We start from the raw sequence: 15,933 nt of genomic DNA, 5'->3' as shown, positions 1-15,933 counted from the left end.
GGACAACCAACTGAACTGGGGAGTGGGAGGAAGTATTGGACTTGTCTGATGTAACTGTAGATGCTTAGAGGTGATACCTTTTTAGCCACCTTTGTCACCCGAGTGCACCGTGATTTAACTTGAAAGCCATTACAGACAGTTGCTTTTCGCAGAAATATGTTTTTGAAGAACTCATTCATTTCTCTCAGGATTAGTTACCTGCTTGACATAAACAGTCGTGCAGTCCCACACTTTTCTGATAATCAAAACTTGCCACTATGAATATCTGAATTATGCATTCTGTGGGATTCGATCAAGATTTTGTTCAAATAACCAAGCACAACAAATAAAATGCCTCGGGAAACATCTTCATTTATTCCACAAACTGCGGAGATGCCCATCTGGATTTTGTTTCCCTTCACTGATTAAACAGCTGAAAAAGTCCACAAATGGTGAAAGTGGTGAAAGTGAACCAAAGGGGCTGGTTTGGATGGTCTTTGGCATTTCAAACATGCATCACTTTAATGCATTCAAGCAGCAAAAGAGGAGACACTTAAAATGTTGAATACTGATGAAACCCTGGAGGTCCACAAGTTACATGTTGATGCTTTAGTGCTGATTAATGCATGTGGAGATGTCCAAAGAACCCATAGAAGACGAGATGTGACAGGAATCTAAGTTACAGATGATAAAGTATCCCAATGGAGGGAAGGTGATGTGAATGTTTCAGACAGCAAGGCTTCTGGTGCTTTAATAAAGGTTCTACATGGGCTGACTCCATTTTTAAGGATGGCAGTGTGTATACGGCACTGATGCTTTGTTACTTATTTCAACACTGTGGGCTAACAAAGAGCTTTTAGGACGTCACCAATTAGTGTCAAAAATGGGGTCATCGAAAAAAAGGAGAGGAAGCAGGCTCAGTTTCTTCACAACTATACTTTACAGACATTCAAGAACAACCCAGGCCAAGACCTGTGATTGTTTTCTTGGCTCTCACAGTTGGAAAGAGTAACCATGGGATTATTTTATGTCCTGACATGCTATCATCACCCTGCCTTCACATGGTAATCACATTTTGACGACTACTTTTTGCAGCGTTAATGCTCTGACGACACAACCGTTGCTGGGTTTCAGAGTTTAAAAAACCAAACCATCTGCAAAATAATATCACTGTTGATTTGCAATCTGTTTGAGAAAAGCTTAAAGGGGACCTATTATGCAAAATCCACTTTTTCATGTCTTTTATACATAAACATGTGTCCCCTCTGTGCAAAGAGATTAGGCGCTCTCAGTACTTAGTTAATGAGAACTTAGTTCATCAGAACTCTTTAGTTCTGATGAACTAAAGAGCAGATCACGTTCACACCGGAATAAGTCCCTGAGGGAGGATTAGGCAAATGAAGCCGCTGACGTCACTTCTTCTTCTTCTGCTTTGGGTTTACTGGCAGGCCGCAAACAACTTCACGGCGTATACTGCCACCCGAAGTCCCCGGCCGGAAGTCCCCGGAGTTGGGGACTGGCTTCAGTAGAAGCTGCTGGGAGTCCCAGCAGTACATTTCCGAGTAAATCGCCAGAACGCCGACACCTCCTCATCACTCCACCGCTCCCATGTTTTTTTTTGTGTTGCCATAAGTTAGTCTCTCTCCGTTGGTGCGCTGGGCTAAAGCTAATGCTACTAATGCTAATGCCAGCAAATACAATGGCGGCTTCACAAAACTTTTCCGAGTTTTACGGGGCGTGGTTTGCAATTCGCCCAGTCAATCAGAAATGGGAAACTTTTTCTCCCAGGAAAGTACCTACTCTCTAGCAGGGACTGAAAAGGTTCGCAAAAAAAAGTTCTAGTTCCAGATCTTTTTGGTGTGAATGCAAAATCCCAGGAACTATCGGAACTATTCCTGGGAAAAGTGCTCCGGTGTGAAAGCTCCTATTCTGAAAGTTTCAGGAAAAAAGATTCGCTCACTTTTTGTCCTGATCCATTTATATAAAAACCTGTCTGAAAATGAGCTGATCAGATTTTGGCCACTTTATGATGTCATAACGATTTTTTTGGCTTGTGTAACCATTAGCCAATCACCGACCAAGGTAACCCCCCCCCCCAACCTTATCACCTGAATCTCCTCCTAGAGCACCATTGTGTTCTTTTTAACCAAATGTCTCTCAGAGGGGAGTGGCTCCTTATTTTCATCTAAAGTAACAGACAGAGAATCAGCACTTTTGAAACAGGGCTGAAACAGAGGGGATTATGGGATGCTGCAATGATCTGTTTGGTATTTGGAGCCAAACACTTCAGAGACATGTTTTGTATATATCTGAGACCTATAATATATTGATGAAAAACAGTATAATAGGGGACCTTTAAAGTCATTTCATGGCAGGTTGACTCCCTGGACACCTGACTGGATAACTCTGGCATTACTTGCAGGTGAATTATAACTGGAAAAGGTCTTATCCATTGGAATAATAGTCATGTGACAGCCATGTGACGCAGGTTGTCATCTGCCAGGCACCACAGTCTCCATCTTTGGCTGACATTGGGTGTTTCTCAATCGCGAGTAAAGCTGCTTCAGAGCCACTACTTCAAGCATACTACGTCATCGAGTGCCGCCGAAGTACTGTTCCAATCTCCAGTATACTTGGAAATCTACCGAGCCCGGCGTACTCCGTTTGGAGAAATATCGAGTCTGCACATGAGTAGACTTCGCGGTCTTAAAATCCCCACAATGCTTTGCGCACGGACCAATTTCCCCAAATCTGTGGCAGAAGATGTAAGGCGGGGCCTCTCATATGAGGCACACCTGCACACTTGCTAGCGTGTTCCACACTTCGTTTTCCGAATGCCAGGAAGTATTCTTGACTCGCTTCTGAAGCAAGATGCTCGGCAGACATGTGCTACCAAGCAAGCGTACTCGCGATTGAGAAACACCCACCGTCACATCCTGGCCCTGGCTGATCGCCTCACTCCCTCACCTGTGTATTTTCGCTCCCTGTTAATCACCTGCCTGGCCTCAGCCTCAGCTGTCCCTAATCATTACTCCTCACCTGTGTATTTAGTCTGTGCTGTTTCCTTGGTCAGTGCCAGTTCGTCTTGTCTGTATAGCAGCAAGTGCTCCATGTTACTCTCCTGACGTAAGCTATTGTTCTAGCTGCTTAGCATTTTTACCAACCGAGTTGGTTGTTTTTTTTGTTGTTGCTTCTTTAGTAGTTTTCCGCCAACTTAGTTGGTTGTTTTTCGTTGCTTCCAGTCTGTACATTTTTGGACCTTTGCCTGTATTTGCCTTTTGGATTAAACGCCTGACTAAAGACCTTTTTGCCTGGTTGTGCTCTTGAGTCCTATTTTTGCTCGTGCCCGTACTTGGGCTTGATAGACATGGCTGAATGTTTGGTGCTAGAAGAATAAATATAGTTCAAGAGTGGTCTTCGGCTGGATTTAGACTAGAGAGAGTGAACAATTGTTTGCATAATAAGTAAAAATGTATGGACTTTGAATGTTTGTAAAAGTTGCTCTTATCAGTATTTGGTATGGTAGAAATGGATCAATTGGTTATGGGTTGGGGTTTATGGTTAGGATAAAGCACACCTTAAGTGTAGTTGGGATCAGTTGATTGGTGTTGATACACATGATGAAACTGCTATGTCAACTATTCACACACTAAATTAATTTGTAAATAAATACAAATAAATTGCGGGTTTGTGCAGTTTATCTGTTGAACTGGTGAAGATTCTCTCTGATCAATCACAAACTAAAAAGTACTAGGTAACAGATTATATCCACAACTTTTGTTGACAAAATAGAGCTTGAGTCGAGGAGAGCCGTACAGTACCATGCAGTGGAAATGTGGTAATGACAAGCCCATAGACAATCTTCAACTAAGCATTTTAGGATCTTGCAGATCCTTTGTTTTGGTTTAAATGCCTTGCAAGCTCTGATAAACCCATTGTATGCTTCCTTCCCAGCACCAGTAATGGACAAAGTTGGCAACCTGCCAGATATAAAGAGAGTTTGTAGAAACTAAACTAAACTAAAAAGGTGAAAAAGATTGGACGTACACTCACAAGGTTGACACAAACACAACTCTAAATGCTAATGTTTCTCAGTAGCTGTTTGATGAGTAAAAAGTGAAGTATTTGTGATAGTGATGATGTCTCAGATTTGTATCTGAAGGGTCTTCTGTTTCCCAAATTGGTCAAATGCTAACCAATTGGGGACGCTCTTTTTAATGATTCTCTCCCAAACTTTGCTGTTCCTCTGATGATAGTCATACTCATAATAGATGTTCCCCAAGGTTGAATCTGTCCCATTATCCTTTTTTTCTCTTAAAGTGAACAACCTTACTTTGTATGCAATGCACGCTATCTGAGTGTTATGATTCGTGGAAAAAGGTAGGACCCAAATGCAGAAAAGGTAAAAGGTCTAGAAACAAAAGGCGAGCTTTATTTTAAAAGCTGATGAACACAAAAACATGGCATGAAAAACACAGGTAGCACAAGGTAACAATAACACCAAAACTGACCGTGACCAACATGGAGGGAGACAGGAAAGACAATGAACCGGCAAGGAACACAGGGGAAGACAAGACTAAATACAAAGAGGGGTAATCACAGGACAAGACACAGCTGGGCAGGGGAGGCAGAAACACAAGGGCAACAGGTGAACACAATCAGACAATCAGACACATGAGGGAAAACACAGGAAGGACGACAAGACACAGGGAGAACAGAATTTCAACATAAAATCATGACAAGACAGACAACTAAAATCGTGACATAACAGGATCGTGACACTGAGTGAAGTCAGTATAGCCACTAGGCAAGATTTATTTATATCTAGTAGCACATTTCAAACACAGAGGCCAATACAAAGCACCTACCTACTAAGAAACACATTAGAACATTAAAAAAAAAAAAGACTGATAATTTAAATGCTACAAGCTTAATCCGGTGTTTGTAGCAACTCTATATCTTAAAGTTAGATTTAAGTTTATGTTCGTATTTATGCACCTGATTGGTTTTCCTTCCCTTGATATGTGCTAATTGAGGTAACATTGGGGACTGTATAATAAAGCATGTTACATTGTTATGACACTGTTTAAACTAAATAATGTGACATTGATGAAAGCAGTAGCCTGTAGGCACAACATCTTTACATGCTGTGTGTAGTCCCTACGTCAGATAAAAATTCTTGGTCTGGGGTTAAAGTGATTGTGGGTAGATCCTTTCATGTTACTGAAGACAGTGTAAACCAGTTTCACTGTGGTGCAGCGAGACTGGTTCTTATTAATGGATCACACAGTCCAGGACTGGTTTCACCATCCTGGTTGACCACCCGCAGCCACGCATCGCATCAAACACATCACTCAGCCCACCCTGAGTCTGCCTTTGATTCAGGGGTTGTTCAGAAATCTGTGTGTTTATGCTGTGTGCAGAATATGGGGTTCCCCACAGTTGTGACCCAGCAACAGGTATGTAAATCATGCTTTGTTTGTGTGGTGGAGCTCAGGGGAAAAGCTGTCCTGCTGACTTTGAACTACAACCACAGTGGATGATAAACACATGATCCAAGAGACTGTTTCTCCCTCCTTCAGCCGATCTCTACCTCCGTGGCCTGCGGATGTGAGCGGGCTGCCTGATGACGCGGGCTCTGCAGCAGGTGGCTAACCTGCTGTGGGCCAAGAGGAAGCAGCTCCAGTTCCAGAAAATGAAGCATTTGGACGTCATAAGAAAAACACATTTGTTGGGAGGGGTTTTGATTGTAAAAAACAGATGACTGTTCTACATTTTATTACTGGAATTCTTCAGGATGACATTGATTATGATGGATTATCCATAAATCTCTTCTCATTAAGAGTTGTTTCCGAACAGGATTGCAGTTTGCTTATTCCAATGGTCAACACATTTCCCCCCCTACCCAAATCCTTGATAAAATCGTAGAGATGAGTTCATATCTGAACAGTTTTCTTTCAACACTTGCAAAACTTCTCTCAACTCTTTCCCAAGACACTTAACACAAATCAATGCGCATATGTTCATAATAGAGTGTGAGCTTTGTGTCATATAAAAGAAGAAATCAGAAATTAAGAAAACGGGATCAAAGGGTTTGATTCAAACTTGACTCTAATCATAGACAAACATGTGTTTTGTAGAAAGAAATAAAACCTTTCACTGGATACAGTGTGTGACCTATTTGAAGTGCCTTTCTAGGAAATGAACTAACTTAGGCCGCTACACACCAACCCGATTTTGGGAGTCAGAGGCCGTCAGAGGCCGTCAGAGGCCGTCAGAGGCCGTCAGAGGCAGTCGGGCATTCGCGGCGCCCTATTCGCGGCGCCCTATTCGCGGCGTTGGTGTGTCCCGCACCGTCGTCTCTTTACGGCACCTTTTCACACCTCCCGCGGGAGGCCAAAGAAAGTCGGGACAAAGAAATCACTCTGATTGGCTGTTCAACTTAGCGAGTCAGTGCATGAGAAGCGAAGCGGAAGTGAGGGACCAAAACAAACGATTAAGAAGGCACACACAGACGGTTAATCTTTTTCATTTTCATCTGGACGCAAGAGTTTCTTTTTTATGTTTACATGTTTTCGATCGACGAGAGAAAGTGAAAATGGAACCCAGACGCTATTTGTTGTTTGTTTATATCACGCAGCCTGTTCTTCTTCTCTCGGTGTATAGTCTGTCTTCCGGTTGTTGCCTCTTTTGAATGACGAATACACACTACCGCTGCCTGCTGGTAAGGACAGTTATTGCCACTCGTCAACTGAAGTCTTTGCGGTGTGTTCGTAGGCGGGCGGCGTAGGCGGGCGGCGTAGGCGGGCGGCGTAGGCGGGCGGCGTAGGCGGGCGGCATCGCCGACGCAGGCGACGTATCGGACGTAAAAGTCGGGACGCCTTCGGTACGCGTTCTTTGGTCTCAGGTTGGTGTGTAGCGGTAGGCCAACCCATTGCTCCTACATTTGTATGTGTATTCTATGTACTATGCTCATTTTCAGGTTTAATAACTGTATTTTGTACCTCTACTGTGACATGTTTTCTACTGTGACATCTTTTCACCCTCTGTCTGAAAATGTCTGCAAACCATTGACTTGTAAAAAGAATGAAACTATCCATTGATAAAAGGATTGGAGCTGTTGGAAAAGTAACAGTTACTAGAAACTCGAATTTGAAAGCTGACTGGATTGTAGTCGGTGAGCACGCCAGACATTTTCAGGGAAGCCAAATCATTTAGTGCTTTAAAGAATATTAGTAGATCTAATACAAATACACAATACATCAACATAATGAATGTTTTCCTTACTTCTGTGATCTCAAACACAAAAAAACCATTCAAATGGCTTCATAACAACAAAGGTTGTTTGGCAAAGGTAATTATTTTGTCATTAGAGGAGTATAAATTCTGATTAGGTAATCTCTACCATGTGTGTGTGTCCATTAGTCAATGAATGAAAGTTGTGTGTAAAACAGAACCCAGCAGTGAATACTGTAGAATATCTTTAGATGTTCAGTCCTGTGACTTCAGGAACTAAAACCACTGAATAACTTCCTCCCAAGTCAAATGATGCATTGTTCTCTGGAGGCCCCGCTCTACATACATTACATGTCCTGCAGCTCTGATCTGCATCGTTAACAGCATCACTTTAATCAAACGTCCAACACTGCTTCCATAACTCTCTTTCAACCACACATTCCAGTAGGATTAACTGGAGGAGCGCTGGGCACGGCTCTGTTTAAAGAGGACATGTTGCTTGGCAGATAATTGTTCCTATCCTCTCATTTCTCAGGAAGATGGATTAGGCCATTTCCGAAGAGTCAGGCCTTCAGTCGGGAACATGAATGCTCCCTGTTTCTGCCTTTAAATGACGCAGATTATTTAATCGATAACAGTGACCCTTCTCTGGCAGAATGCTGACCACATGAAAGCGCACAGGATTCTGGCAATCAAGGGCACAAAAGGCCATTCCTGCCTCTAAATCAAACGATGCCCTTTTGCCTCGGGCTGTGGGAAGAGGCGACACACAGAGACGCACTGTCACTGCTGCCCTGCTGTTTGAAGTCTTCTTTAGAGACAACTGATATGAGAGAAAAAGGCAGCTCTAGCATTCCACTTTCATGTCTCATGGGCAGATGTGAAGCATTACAAAGACGTATAACAAAAGACATAAAGACACAGGTATCACACAGAACAATAGCCTGCATACGTGCAAGGCCTTTGTTCATTCTTTAAAGGACCCCTATTATACTGTTTTTCCTCAATATATTATAGGTCAGAGATATATACAAAACATGTCTCTGAAGTGTTTGGCTCCAAACACCAAACAGATCATGGCAGCGTCCCATAAACCCCTCTGTTTCAGCCCTGTTTCAAAAGTGCTGATTCTGTCTGTTACTTCAGATGAAAATAAGGAGCCCCTCCCCACGCCCCTCTGAGAGAGATTTGGTTACAAAGAACACAATGGTGCTCTAGGAGGAGATTCAGGTGATAAGGTGGGGGGGGGGGGGGGTTACCTTGGTTGGTGATTGGGTAATGGTTACACAAGCCAAAACATCATTATGACATCATAAAGTGGCCAAAATCTGATCAGCTCATTTTCAGACAGGTTTTTATATAAATGGATCAGGACAAAAAGAGAGAGAATCTTTTTTCTTGACACTTTCAGAATCTCTTTACACAGAGGGGACACATGTTGATGTAGAAGAGACATGAAAAAGTGGATTTTGCATAATAGGTGACCTTTAAGGCCTCTGTTATATGGCATAGGAGGAGGGGGGGATTAAATATAGTTGTCTGTGCTGAGGCTGACATATTTGAAATTAAAGTTTCTGCTTGTGGTTCGGACCAGCATGAAGCATGAATAACAGGCACCAGGTACATGTTGAGCCCAGCAGCATGCACAGAGTCTGGCAGCCTGTGGCCGGGTCTGCAAATGAGATTTATGGTGTGTCTGACCAACATGGGCTATAAATACCATGTTCTCATGATAACTGTGATTTTCCAAATATTCCACTGAATCAATATGGTTAACCAGAGAATTAGATAATACCATCTGTGGCATTTTAATAGCATACTTAGAGCCCAGCAGTGCATGGACAGCACAGATAAATGTAAGCTTAATTATTCCTGCTGAGATCCCCATGAGGAGTGTTGATTAGATTTGACAGTAATTGTGTTTTAATTGAAGCCAGCCCTGGCCAAATGCATGTGAGCCCGGTGGTATACATGCTATGTCTGGCTCACGCACACACTCTGCAGTTTACCCTAAAGTGCTGCTTTAAAATGTCTGCAGTAATTACTATAGCGTACAATTTTCAGTCTGTAACTCGCAGACCTGTCTGTGTACAGTCAGTGTTTTCAGGTTTTCTAGGTACTGAAGCCAATAGCTGTATCAGCAAGTTGACTCATTTTATTACAAGAGTTATATAATGTGCTGAATAGGTGGAATACTTTCACAGACATGCTGTAGCCATTGGTTTTGAAGAATCTGAGCAATTTCATTTCTTATACTTTATATGACTTTACTGACATCAGTTTTCAAACTCTTATGACATTTTGTTCTCTGTCACAAGTTTATTTCAGATAGATTAAATGTTAAGCTTATCCTTATTCTATTACGTGTTTGGAAGATGTGTCTTCAGTGCCCAACAGGAACAAAAGCAGAGCAAAATGAAGCTGAAACCCAGCGCTTTTAGTGTCTTCTGCTCAGAGTTTTGGTTTTTACAACTTTCAAGTTTTAGTTGAGTCTTGACTCATTTTCAACCAAACAAGCAGCAGAGCTCTGCTAAACCAACTACACCTTGAACACTACGTCAACAACTATGTTTAATAACTATGGCTGTTCAACATAGTGTAGCATTTAGCAGCTAAAAAGCAAGTTGTTTTCCTCAAGGGCTTTTTGAGAGTGAATATTAATCTTATTATCATCAGGTGGAAACACACAAGCCCCCAAACAAAATATTATGCTATACAATGTGTGTAAATGAGCAAATGTTTGCTATACATTTCACTACATTATTTTTATAAAGTGATAAATTGTCGATGTTAGTTTACTGCTTGTTTCTGCCGCCCTCAGGTGGCCTAAACATTAATTAATGCAGGTATAAGGTTGGGTCATAGTCTTTGAACTTTAGTTATAATGTTATTCTGAACTTTAAATTGTGGTCCAATTAGTTAAATGTACAACTTGATTGGAGATTAAGAAGGGTTCCCCGAGTCACATCTTCTGTGAAAGTCACCAATGTAATCACTGTGTGTGTGTGTGTGCGTGCGTGTGCGTGTGCGTGTGCGTGTGTGCGTGCGTGCGTGTGTGTGTGTGTGTGTGCGTGCGTGCGTGTGTGTGTGTGTGTGTGTTGTCCTATTTATTTGGGGATCTCCAAGCTCTGACTTCACTTCTGGCTTCAATCTGACTTCAGATCTGCCCATCCTAAAAGGTACTTCTTTGTTGTTCCAGCAGCTGTGGTGACATCATTTTCTGTGATCACTCGCTATCAGAGTTACTGCGTAGTACTGGATTAAATGACTGCCACACAAAGCTCCATTGTCCCCAAACCTGTGATGTCGGAGCACAGGAAAGTCACAGAGGTGGACCTCTTTGTACATTTCTAGCGTAGGCTTCAATCAGAGTAATTTCACCTCAGATCTTTTTATCCCTGCACATTTGCGACCACTTAGTCCATGATTCACCTAATACCATATTATTCTTATGGAGGGACTATATTGGTTCTAACTTGGTATTTTGTTTTTAATCTAGCCAAATATTTCTCTGTGTGCATTTGCTGTATGTGTAGATCATTGCTGTCATGTGTCGGACGTAAAGGTCCATACCAGTGTGTTTGCTCCTTAACCACAAATCATATTTCTACTTTACATTTTTTACCATTATTTGCCATTAACTTCAGCAAAGTTTAAACTAAATCAACAGACTTTGCTTGAGTTGTGTCTATCATCTAATGTAGTTCAACTCAAATGTAATAGATATTCTGTTATGTTGCTCAATGTCAAAATGATTTTAATTCTCAAACAGTCAACCCATAACTTATACAAGTGTCATAAACAATCTTCAGTCGTTAACATGGGAATCTCTACTGTCCATCCATATCCTGTAAACGCAGCATTATTCCCATGTTCTTGTCATACAAACATTTATGTTTTAAGCATAACCTAAATTAATATTCCTTTGATCAACAAATCTGACTGGATAAAGTGCCTCTTTTATTCGAATCAACAGCAATGTCATAAGAAAAGAACAAGTGCTCAATATTCTCAATACCATCTCTTACCACATTACCACAGACATCTGTGACTTCTTTTAATTTCAGATGTTTTCCGGTTCAGTCATAGGACACACAGATGTGTTGGTCAGTGTTGGAATATTTCTGGTTTGGAAAAGTGTGAAGATTTTAGGACACATCCCAAACTCCCCGACCTTCCCATCATTAGAAGGGATCTCTAACCTCTGAACATCAGGCTTGTTGGTCAGAGATGGACAAACCATCTGTTAGCATTCAGTCAACCGAACAACCACTCATCCACAGGAAAATAGTTTAACATACATTTATCCTGGCCACAGCATCCTGCTTTCACACACACATACACGCATGTTTTAGGTGCATTTGTACCTCGAACATCTTGTTGTTCCCAAATACAGCAGCTGGAATATATAATTGTTTCACAGACATGTTCTTAAACATTGTCAAAGGATCATTACAGTTTATTACAGCGTTGGACTTTCTAGAAAACTAGTTTTGGCGATACTTACTTGTTGTTACGTTGAGAGTCATTTCTGAGTTTCAGGAACGTGGCAACATCAGTACAACAAAATCTGATTGGCAAACAAGCAACAACACCAAAGAGAAGCTTAAAAGGAAGTACACGTTTATCCAAATACCCTTACAGGATGTAATTTAAGGCAATACCGGACAAAAAATGACAATCATGAGTAAAATGTGAAATCGATCTTAACACTATGACACCTCCAACGATGTCCGATTTGGGGATCAAAGAGAGCCTGCCTTAGTTTTATTTTTAATAGAGCTTAATTAATTCAAAAAGAGTTATGACTGCATTTTTATAAAATGATTAGAGTGTTGCAAATGGGTGATTATGGCAAGTTTATGTCAGGTGCCTTGGATAGGTTTGTGTCTATCATGATGTATATTTCAATTCTCTGGACTTCACAATCAACATGCTTAAAATAGACTTTGTACACAGTTTTCGACTTCGATTTGTTTTAACCAACCTGCTAAGTGAGGTTGTTTTTTCTTTCACATAATTATGGTTAACCTGCAAATTTGGTTAAAATGCTGTATAATTCTGGGACCTTCCCTGCATAACTTTTTTAGCAATATCTCTGTTTAAAGAAATGTCATCTATTTAAAATGCGAGTACAATGTAATTTTAAGCAATAAAAAAAGAGATGGCCAAAACTGGCAAAATAAGAAGTTGCAATACATTTGAATTAAAAGTGAAATATTGAGAGAAAGAATGATGCAGCAATCCAGGATTGATTTCCTCCAAATGTCAAATATATATATTAATTCAAAAAGGAAATGTGAAAAGTGTGCTCACTCATACTGATTTCCTTTTATGTGACAGAAAAGGTGAGACAGGAGGAGACACATATGTGGCCTCTGGGTCTCGTAGCTATGAATTATGGGACCCCTAAAGGTCTAGTACCTCTCAGGACACCCACTTCTCTTAATAAAATAATCCTACTGGAATTTTTCTCAAACAGCGGGCCTCTTATATTGTCACAACCTCTCACCCTGCGAGCTTCAGCAATATCCCAGAGGCACAGGTCTTAACCACCTGGACAAACTCTGGACGTCTTCTAAACTGCAGCCGCGTGTCAAACCTCCATACATCACAGAGCAACCACGAACAAAATGTCTGGGTGTTTTTTATTACTATCATCCGTCCTGGTCCTCTGTGTTATTATTGGTTTGATGTGAAGGGACCAGATGTCTCTAGGTGTTAACTTGGAATGAGTTCAACTTGTTTTGTCTTCGTCCCGCAGAAGAAAGCCTTTGAGCAAAGACGGGGTATATTCCTGTGGTGTGTTTTCAATTTCTCAACAGAAAAGTTAAACTGAAGCAATTTGTACGTGCTAACAGTGATAAGTCAAACCTGGCAATCTTTGAAAGAGCATCTTTCATGGAGAGCTTCCTTTCATGTGTCCTCGGTAAATTACTCTACACTAAGCACTGCAAGACATTTCCGGGACAACAAGAAAATAAGGGACAGAAGTCTTGTTTCTGAGCCACTCATTCAATCTGCTGAGAGCTTATCTTGGCGGCGCATGATCTCACCACTCAGACATGATGCTTTGTGACCATGAGGCGAGGTGCACGATCTCTCCACTTACAATATATAATCACTGGCTCCTTTGTGCCGGACGGACAAACGCTGCTGTTTACTGTACATCCTAAACACATAGCATCTTCTGTCGCTGCTCATGCTTCAACAACCAGCACTTTAAAAGTGAACAACCGAGAAACAGTGCCCATGATGGACAGCCTGAAATATTTTCTTAATTGTGCAACATCACCCACATGCGTCAGGACATCGATCGCTGATCAAACAATATTCACAGCTGCATACATGCTCCACTGCTGGTCTGAATAATAATTACAGGCTTTCCTGAATGATGGAAGCTGTTTCTAAAAACATTAGGGCATTTTCTTCTTCTTTTGAGGGTTTACACTCAATTTATATAGTATTAGTTCGCCTTTTTTTGTCTCCAATTGAACAATAATATTTGTAGGAAAAACCACTTCAATTCTTCAAAATTATGTCTTAGGGAAGTTTTCTTATTCAGCTGTGGAGAATTTTTATTCCAGAGTTAAAGGGATAGTTTCTCTCCCTCCATTCGTTGTCTCTCCTCTTCTATTTCATCTTATTGGTGCTCAACGGTTACATGAATAATAAAGCAACCTTTCTTATAAACTACATTGAATACTGCTAATGTGTAACAGCACATTTGTATTAGCTGAAACCTTATGCCAACAGATACAATTTCAAATATTGGATTACAAATGTTTTTCTAGCAACATGTTATATATGTTTTCCACTAACATATCCAGTCACGCAATATAATATCTCCTTGTAGCAACTACAACAATATTAACCTTTTATATGGTTATGTTTAGGCATGTTTATGTCACACCATTTAAGATCATGGTCTTGGTTCAATACAGGAAATTCCACAATAACTTGAAGCACAAGACATGACATGTTTACTTTATTAGCATTTAACCAAGAACACAATCTTTCATTGACCTCAACAAAGTGCTTGTGTGTGTCCTCAGTACTTAAATGAAGCACTTCATTTCTTAAAAAAACATTGCCCGGGGAATAACATTTATTGGAAACATATCAGAACCATATAAATGCAGTTTTTAGGAAATTAAATATTGTATTATATAATGGAATAAATATGTACAGGTAGGCCTACATGTACAACAAATATCCATGTGCAGTTAGCTATGAAAGCAGATTTTGAGACAAGTGTTTCAAAATCTTCATGTTTAAGAGGAAGTATATTTGGAAGGATTAAGGAACTTAAAGCTGTTTTGAATGGCTACAATTATGAGCATAAGGTTGAAAATTGCAGAATAATATTTGTTTAAGGTTGTTACAGCTTTGTGGGCATTGAGGTTTCTGTTTTGCCTTCAGAAAGTCAAAACCAAAGAGCTTGTTGCTTCCTGCAACGCCACTGGTTTCAAACAATGAGTCACTGAATAAAAGACCTAATGAAAAAGTTCAACCCAAGATAAAAGATGAAAAGGGCTTTACAAATAAGATCCACGTGCAGGCAGGGAAGCTATGACAACTATGAAAACACTAGTGATTCAGTGTGTTTACCTTTTTGTCTGTGTGTGTGTGAATCCAATAGGTGCTGTAATGGATGCCAGGCACTCAGCCATCGGCAATTATGGGAGGAATACAGAGTAAAGACCTGGTAGTTGACCTCGATGAACCTAAAGCTGGCTACACACCAACCCGATTTTGGGAGTCAGAGGCCGTCAGAGGCAGTCGGGCATTCGCGGCGCCCTACTCAGGTTGGTGTGTCCCGCACCGTCGTCTCTTTACGGCACCTTTTCACACCTCCCGGGAGGTCAGAGAAAGTCGGCCCAAGCAACCACTCTGATTGGCTGTTCACACTACCGCTGCCTGCTGGTAAGGACAGTTATTGCCACTCGTCGACTGAAGTATTTGCGGTGTGTTCGTAGGCGGGCGGCGTAGCGGGCGGCATACCGGGCGGCGTAGCCGACGCAGGCGACGTAGCTGACGTAAAAGTCGGGACGCCTTCGGTACGCGTTCTTTGGTCTCAGGTGGGTGTGTATCGGCCTTAAAAGCTGGTCTTGGTGCTGCCATGATGCAAAGCTGGTTAAAACCATACCCGGCAGCTTCTGTGGCGTGCTCTGTGTACGAGGGGACACCACCACATAATGAGTGATGTGAAGACAGCCATGTTGGGCAAGCATATTTACATAGCAGATGTTACACTTCATGGAGGTCTGCTACCAAGACTCAGATTTACACTGTCTCAAAAACACTATAGAGACTCTGAAGAGCACTGAGTCTAACCAGATGAAACGACAATGGTCGGGTTGGCATTGGAATAAACAAAGCCAAGTCAAAGAAAGTTAATTTAAATCCGTATATTTAAATGGCATGTTTTTTGTCTTTTGCGATATTTGGTACAATTTCCCTCGGCTCTTATTGTGGTGTTCAACCACTTTTGTCATGGTGGTTTTGACAACACTCGAATTCTTAAGGAGTCTTAACATTTCTGAGAGGCATGATGACCTCCCCTGGGAGTCGTTGGGGGCAGATGTGGTGCATATTGGGCATGTTTTGCTCCTCAGTCACTGTGCAGATGCCACGGACGTTGGTTGGGATTTTGCCCTTGAGAAAGTGAACAAAGTGTCTGTGGTCATTGAGGGAAACCACGGCTCAAAGAGAGAT

The sequence above is a fragment of the Trematomus bernacchii genome, unplaced genomic scaffold, assembly GCF_902827165.1.
Source record: "Trematomus bernacchii unplaced genomic scaffold, fTreBer1.1, whole genome shotgun sequence".
NCBI classification, from domain to species: domain Eukaryota; kingdom Metazoa; phylum Chordata; class Actinopteri; order Perciformes; family Nototheniidae; genus Trematomus; species Trematomus bernacchii.
This window is presented reverse-complemented; position numbering follows the sequence as displayed.